Source organism: Adiantum capillus-veneris, unplaced genomic scaffold (genome assembly GCF_014529385.1).
Source record: "Adiantum capillus-veneris isolate H3 unplaced genomic scaffold, ASM1452938v2 Hic_scaffold_810, whole genome shotgun sequence".
NCBI classification, from domain to species: domain Eukaryota; kingdom Viridiplantae; phylum Streptophyta; class Polypodiopsida; order Polypodiales; family Pteridaceae; genus Adiantum; species Adiantum capillus-veneris.
In genome coordinates this window covers 27,460-34,216 of record NW_028221793.1, presented here as the reverse complement: position 1 = coordinate 34,216, position 6,757 = coordinate 27,460, and positions in this window count along the sequence as shown.

The following is a 6,757-nucleotide window of genomic DNA, read 5'->3' as shown; positions in this document are numbered from 1 at the left end:
GAGTTACGGGCATAATTGTGGTGCACGAATCTCTCTATCTTCATTGCACCATCAAGGTCTCAAGGAACACAAAGCTTGTATTGTACCAAGTCTCTCTTTATGGGAGAAGCTGTAATACAAAAGCCTTTTGGAGGGGGACCGGCTCCACATAAATCTGGTCCTCAATAGTTGTCAAGTTCTCTAATTCTCTCTCTTGCAAAGTATTGTTCATTCCAAGCTAATTAGGTATAATGGTTATGTTGCTACCTCTAATCAAGTTCTCTTTCTATTTTCTCAAAGTATTCTCATAAAAATGTTCACTATAGTTCTCTAAATTCCGCTATTCCTGTGTTCATAGTCCAATTTTCTTATAGGAATAGAAGAATGTTTCTATGAAATCAATGAATTCTTGTGAAGTTAAAGTACTTTGTGCATTTTCATGTTTGTGTATCTTTCATTCCATTCAAGTTCTAACCTTTGTAATGGAGATAGAATTTCTTTTTAATGAAATGTGCTAGTAGCTCTTTGTATTGTGGATTATAAGATGCTTTTCATGTATAGCATTGCATAATTTATAATTTTTCTATTAAGAAAAATATTTCAAACTAGTAGTGCATTAACTATTTCATCCCAATTTGATTAACTTATGAGGACCCTAGAATTGCCTTGACAAATCCTCCGCCCACCCTCCTTTTATATAGCCATATGGCCTAGGATTCCCTTCCGATTGATAGCCGGGCCTTGGCCAGGTCCTTGATGTCCAGGATTTCCATTGGCATGACATTACTTTCCCCTTGGAGAAGTGTTTTCTTCCTTGAAAACAAAAGTGGAAAACTTCTTCTTAAGAACACTAATGTTTTCCCAAGTGGCACCTTCTTCAATCGATCTTTTCACTTGACCAAAGCTTTTCGACACACATGATGACGCTTACATAAATTATGATAGTCTAAAATATGTTCAGTTTCACGTGGTTGGGTAGGAGGCTCAACAAAATCAACCAAAATCGGTTGGTCAATAACATTGTCATCCCCATGCAAGCATTTTCATAAATGACTTACATGAAATACTGGATGAATACAAGAATGCGCCGATAATGAGAGTTGTAAGCTCGATCACCAACTTGCTTGAGTATCTTGAAAGGCCCACAGTATCTCAGAGATAATTTAGGTGTTGGACTAGTTTTTGACCTTTCTAAATGCTCTGGCACACGCAAAAATACCTCTTCCCCTTTCGTAAAGGTAGCTTGCCGACGTTTCTGATCAGCGTACTTCTTATACCAATCATGTGCTTATCGGACATTTTGATGAGCAAGTTTTAGCATATCCATACTGTCTTGAATAAAATCCTTAACCTACTTGAGCTTTTCAGTTTCCAACCCCACTGTAACCGGTGACTTAGGTTGAAAACCGTACATTAGCATGATAGGACTGAATCTAGTCGTGACATGCTTAGCATTTTTGTAAGAAAACTCAAGAAGAGGTAGATACTCTTCCCACTCTGATTGTTTCTTGCTAACTTATGCTCGTAGCATATCCTCTAGCACTTGCTTGACTTATTCAGTCTAACCATCCATTTTAGGATGATCTGCTATACTTGGGTTGAGTTGTGTACCGAATCATTTAAACACAATCCTCCAAAAATGAGTGTTAAACTTGGGATCAGAATAACTTACATTGCTACTTGGAAATCCACAACTTGTATAAATTTTCCACAAATAAATTATCTATTTATGGAGTCTTTATTGTCGACCTTGTTGGAATAAATTTGCATAGTTTAGTCAACCGATCTACGACCACCCATACCAAGTCATGACCTCGTACTGTGGTTGATAAACCCACAATGAAATCCATAGAGATACTTTCCCATTTAGCACATGAGGAATCTCTTGTGGATGCAAGAGACCTCTTGTTTGCAGGTGCTCTACTTTGTTAACTTGACATTTTTGGCAATGCAAGACATAGTCTTGAACATGACCGTGTAAACCTAGCCAGTAAAATTGTCGTTGTACAAGAGCATAAGTCTTCTTAATTCCAGGGTGCCCTGCACTTGGACTATTGTGACATTCATAAATAATTTGGCGCCGAATGTCAACATTCGTTGGTACACAAACTCTCCCCTTGTGGAGTAGGTATCCATTATCGATGGAGAAATTCTTTCATCTTTGCAGTTCATCACTCAACAGAGAGGAGATGGGTGTGGAGGTTAAAAATACAATTCCAACATTGAAGTGAGAAGGATCCATCATTTGCACATGGCTCCACACTTTGGAGGATGCGTCGTCTCATCTTTTCCCTCCAGAGAATCCAAAAACTCACTTTGAATTTTCGTGAACAGAAAGAGTTGATCTCAGGAATATGATTAAGAGCGTCAACCACCACATTGTATCGTCTTTTATGATATTGAAGCTTTGCGTCATACTCTTGAAGAATCTTAGCCCACCTGGCCTTTTGACCCTTCGAGTCAGTTTGTTGTGTAAAGTTGCGTCTTGAAATTTGCGGGTGCATTGGTTAACCCAAAGGCATAATCGAAAACTCGTAATGTCTAAACCTTGTTCAGAAAGCAGTTTTAGGTATTTCAGCAAGTCAAATTCCTACTTGGTGATATCCTAACCGCAAGTCTATCTTAGTGAAAATACAAGCATGAGTGACCTTGTCAAACAACTCATCCACTCATGGTAATTAATAGGTACTTTGTCTTAACAATTATCACATTCAAACCACGGTAGTCAACACACATGTACATGCTACGATCCTTTTTGTTCACCAATAGGATAGGAGAAGCCCATGGTAAAGAACTTGGTTGAATAACCTTTTCTAAGATTGTTAGCAAGTTGACGTTCCACCTCAACAAACTCAGAATGGCTCATTTTGTAAGGTGGTTTGCTAACAGGTTTAATGCTTGCAACCACGTCTATGCCATGTTGCACAAATTGTGTTAGCGATAATCCTGGTGGTAAATCATCAGGAAAAAAATCTTGAAATTCCATTAACAAATCTTTTAATTCACTAACTTTTGCTTGTTGAGGAGAGAGAGTAGTAGCCATTGCTAGAAGAGAGAGAATCATGCGGTGTTGAGAAATTTTTTACAGAATCAACATTTAAAAGAAAATAAAGAGTAACACAAGAAAAAATCTTCTATTTCATTATCAAAAGTGAGCTTCATAAGCTCTGTTGTACATATCAGTGGGTGACGAAGGCACATCCTTCTCTCCTAACAATAATACATATGCACCATGGGATTCACACATCAGATTGGTGTGCTTGTAGCTATGCTTAAGTGATAGTCCTAGGCTATGGTACCATTCTCAACCAAGTACCACATCTACCCTCTCCATATTCATAACTTTAGAATCCAAGGATGTGGTATACCCTTGAATTTCCAATGGTATAGCTCTCACTTGAGTGTCCCACACCTCATCATCATAGACATTCATCATTGCTACCTTGTAACGGTGGGAACTTAGAGTTTGGGGCAACTTGAACTGTTTCACTAACCCGTAGTTAATGAAATTGTGTGTAGCACCACCATCTACCAAGATACGCACTATGTGTCCTTGAATAGATCCGTGCATATGCACTAGCTCCTTGCTTTCTCCTTGAGTGTCCCACACCTCTGCATCATAGCCGTTCATCATTGCTACCTTGTAACGGTGGGAACTTAGAGTTTGGGGTACCTTGAACCGCTTCACTAACCCGTAGTTAATGAAATTGTGTGTAGCACCGCCATCTACCAAGATACGCACCATGTGTCCTTGAATAGATCCGTGCATATGCACTAGCTCCTTGCTTTCTTCTTGTTGTGGCCAATAAATTTTCCCTTAGGACAATCCTTTTTGCCATGGCCGCTTCCTAAGCATGAAAACATATTTTTTTTCTTTTTTGTTGTCTCAAATTCTTTTGTAGAGAGAGGCACTCTAGACTCCTTGGGTTTCTTGGCCGCCTCTGAGTCGACTACTATAAAATTTATTTTATTGTGTCCATGTTGTGTGCATTTTTTTACCATGTGTATTGTCAGACGCGTGAGTAATGTGTGGCGTCTTATCATCAGGATCATCGTGGATGTGATCTTGCACTATGGCCTCCTCAAGTGTTTTGGGATCCTGAGTCTTGACATGCTTCTTAAGCTCTGGTGTTAGACCGCATATAAACCCACGCACTTGCTGAAAGGTATCTAATTTCTTCCAAGTTGAGGATAACATCCCGATAGTGCGAGATATATTCCAGCAATGATGTATGTTATCGCATGGAAATCTTATCTCCGACCAATTTATGTTTGCCTCATTTGTGGGTAGAAATTCCTTTCTAAATATAGCCTCAAAGTTTTTCCAAGTTTGTGGTATAATGTACTTCTCCTTGAGAGACATCCACCATTTATAGGACTTGCCTTCCACCAGTGCCAGACTTGTCTACAGTGCCTTGCCTAAGCCTGTGGTATGATGTTATTCTCCTTGAGAGACATCCACCATTTATAGGCCTTGCCTTTTAGTGCGAGATTTGTCTCCAGTGCCCTGCCTATATCCACAAGGTGCACCGTACGTAGATCGTAAATTCCTTCCCACTTGATGAGAAAGATATTCCCCGCATCCTTATTGCGCTCTTGTTCCTCTCTGTTAAAAGTTGGTTGCTTTGTATTTTTCAACAAATCGTCCAGCTCCTTTGGAATGAGAGAGTGCACAGAATCTGAAGGGGGACCTTGTCCCTGACCATGAGGACCCTGCACTTGATTGGATATGTACTTGTGCATGTGTGTATCAACAGAGCCCTTGGCTTACTGTTGCATAAATTGCACTACTAAAGTGGATAATTTACTAACATTTCATTTGAGATGCAAAATTCCTTTCCATCACAAACATGCGTGCTTGAAGTGACCAAAATTTTTGAATATCAAGCAATTCATAAGCATCATCTCCTTCCATAGCTACACGGGTACCCTTGGTGAGAGTATCCAGTCGTGAGCCGTCATTGAGAGGATCGGGTGTATGGTGCTAAAAGAAAAAAGTCATATTGATGTCAAAATCCATGGCGTCTATGTGTAGTGCTAGCGAGAGAAAGAGAAGTACCTTTACTCAAGATGCTCAAAGCCTTAGTATGCACCGTAGATGCCAATAATTAGCCGTGATAATTATGTATTAGAGTTGTAAATGGTTGTTGAAGAAAATTGTAACGTATTCAATCCATTGTTGTTGAGCTTCCCTTTACTTGCCATCGGTTGTATAGATGCCACTGCTTGAATGCCAAGGCATTTGTACTTGTTGCCAAAGTGGAATTTCTACTTTGAAAAGAGATGTCCAGTACTTTGATTATTGGTAGATTTTTTGAATCAACTGACTTGTTTTCCCTTGGATGCCACGACAGAGTTGTGTGCTCGTGATTGCTTGAAATCTGAACGGTGCCTCAATCGAGGAGAAGAAGCTAGTAGAGAAATTGGGGTTGGGGGGGGGGGGGGGGGGGGGGGGGCTACCGTGGGAACCCTCCCTTGACTTTAAAGTTTTTTCCCTAAGGACTTGGACATTGTGGTGTGAAAAAACCACCTTTGATGTAGCATCCCTATAAAAATTATGATTTCGTTTGACTACATTCCTATTGGACCACAAATACTCCTACATGTTCAAAGTAAAACTTTTTACCATGAACTATTAAGCATCTAGCATAACAAGAACCAAAGGTTCCAAGATCTAAGAGGTTAAAAACTTTTGGGATCCGCAAGCATGCCATGAATTTTCAGTAGTTTACAATACACCTTCTTGCAAGTATACACAACATTTCCAAAATGCAAGCGCCACCCTATGCTAGAAGATGCCTGTAATGAGAAAGCTATCAAGTATCAATTTCTATGCTTTTGACTGTAGAAAAGTTGCAAATTCAGAGAGTATATTCTGTAAGGTGTGTTTTTCTTTTCCTTTTTTGTAGGGTTTTTGCAATGCACTGCAATAGAAAAGAGAAGACCCTTGTCATAGACTACAAAGGTCAAGAGTACTTTAAAATGAATATTTTTCATTTAAACTATTGTATATATACTTGTAAACATGGAAACTCTGCCATTATTCCCGTGTTTCTTGGTTTACAAACTTCTCAAACTACTCAAAATTATTGTATATATACTTGTAAACAGGGAGACCCTCCCAATATTGCCTTGTTGCTTCAATGGGATGGTTTCCAAACTTTTCAAATTACTCAAAATTATTGTATATATACTTGTAAATAGGGAGACCCTCCCAATATTGCCATATTTCTTCATTGGATGGATTCCAAACTTCTCAAGCTACTCAATAGAGTTGTGCAACTATTGAAATCATGGTTTTCAATACTGGAAAGTACTCCTTTGTTGGTGTATTGCTAGTAATGTTTATTCCATCAAGCTATAAGAAAATAATAAAGACATCTAGAGATGTGTTTGGAAAATTTTTGAAGCCTCTAATACATGATCTTAAATCCCTCTATTTAGAAGGTGTAGATGTGATATATGACTATCTTGTTGACAAGATATTTCAACACAGAGGACTAAGGATTGCAAACTACATGCCATGGTGATGATGGTTACTAGAGACCATCTTGCCCAATGTGAATTGGGATGTTCAAGAATGGTGGCCAAGAGTTTTGTAAGAGAGATAGGGATAAGCCACCCTAATGTAGAATGACAGAAGAGGAGAAAAATGATACATGTATGATGGAAATCAGGAACAATCTCGATACAAGCCCATCATGGAAAGAACTCAACATATTCTTGTGGCATTAGAAGAAGCTAAATGTTGCTTTACTCAAGTAGAGAAAGAAGCAAT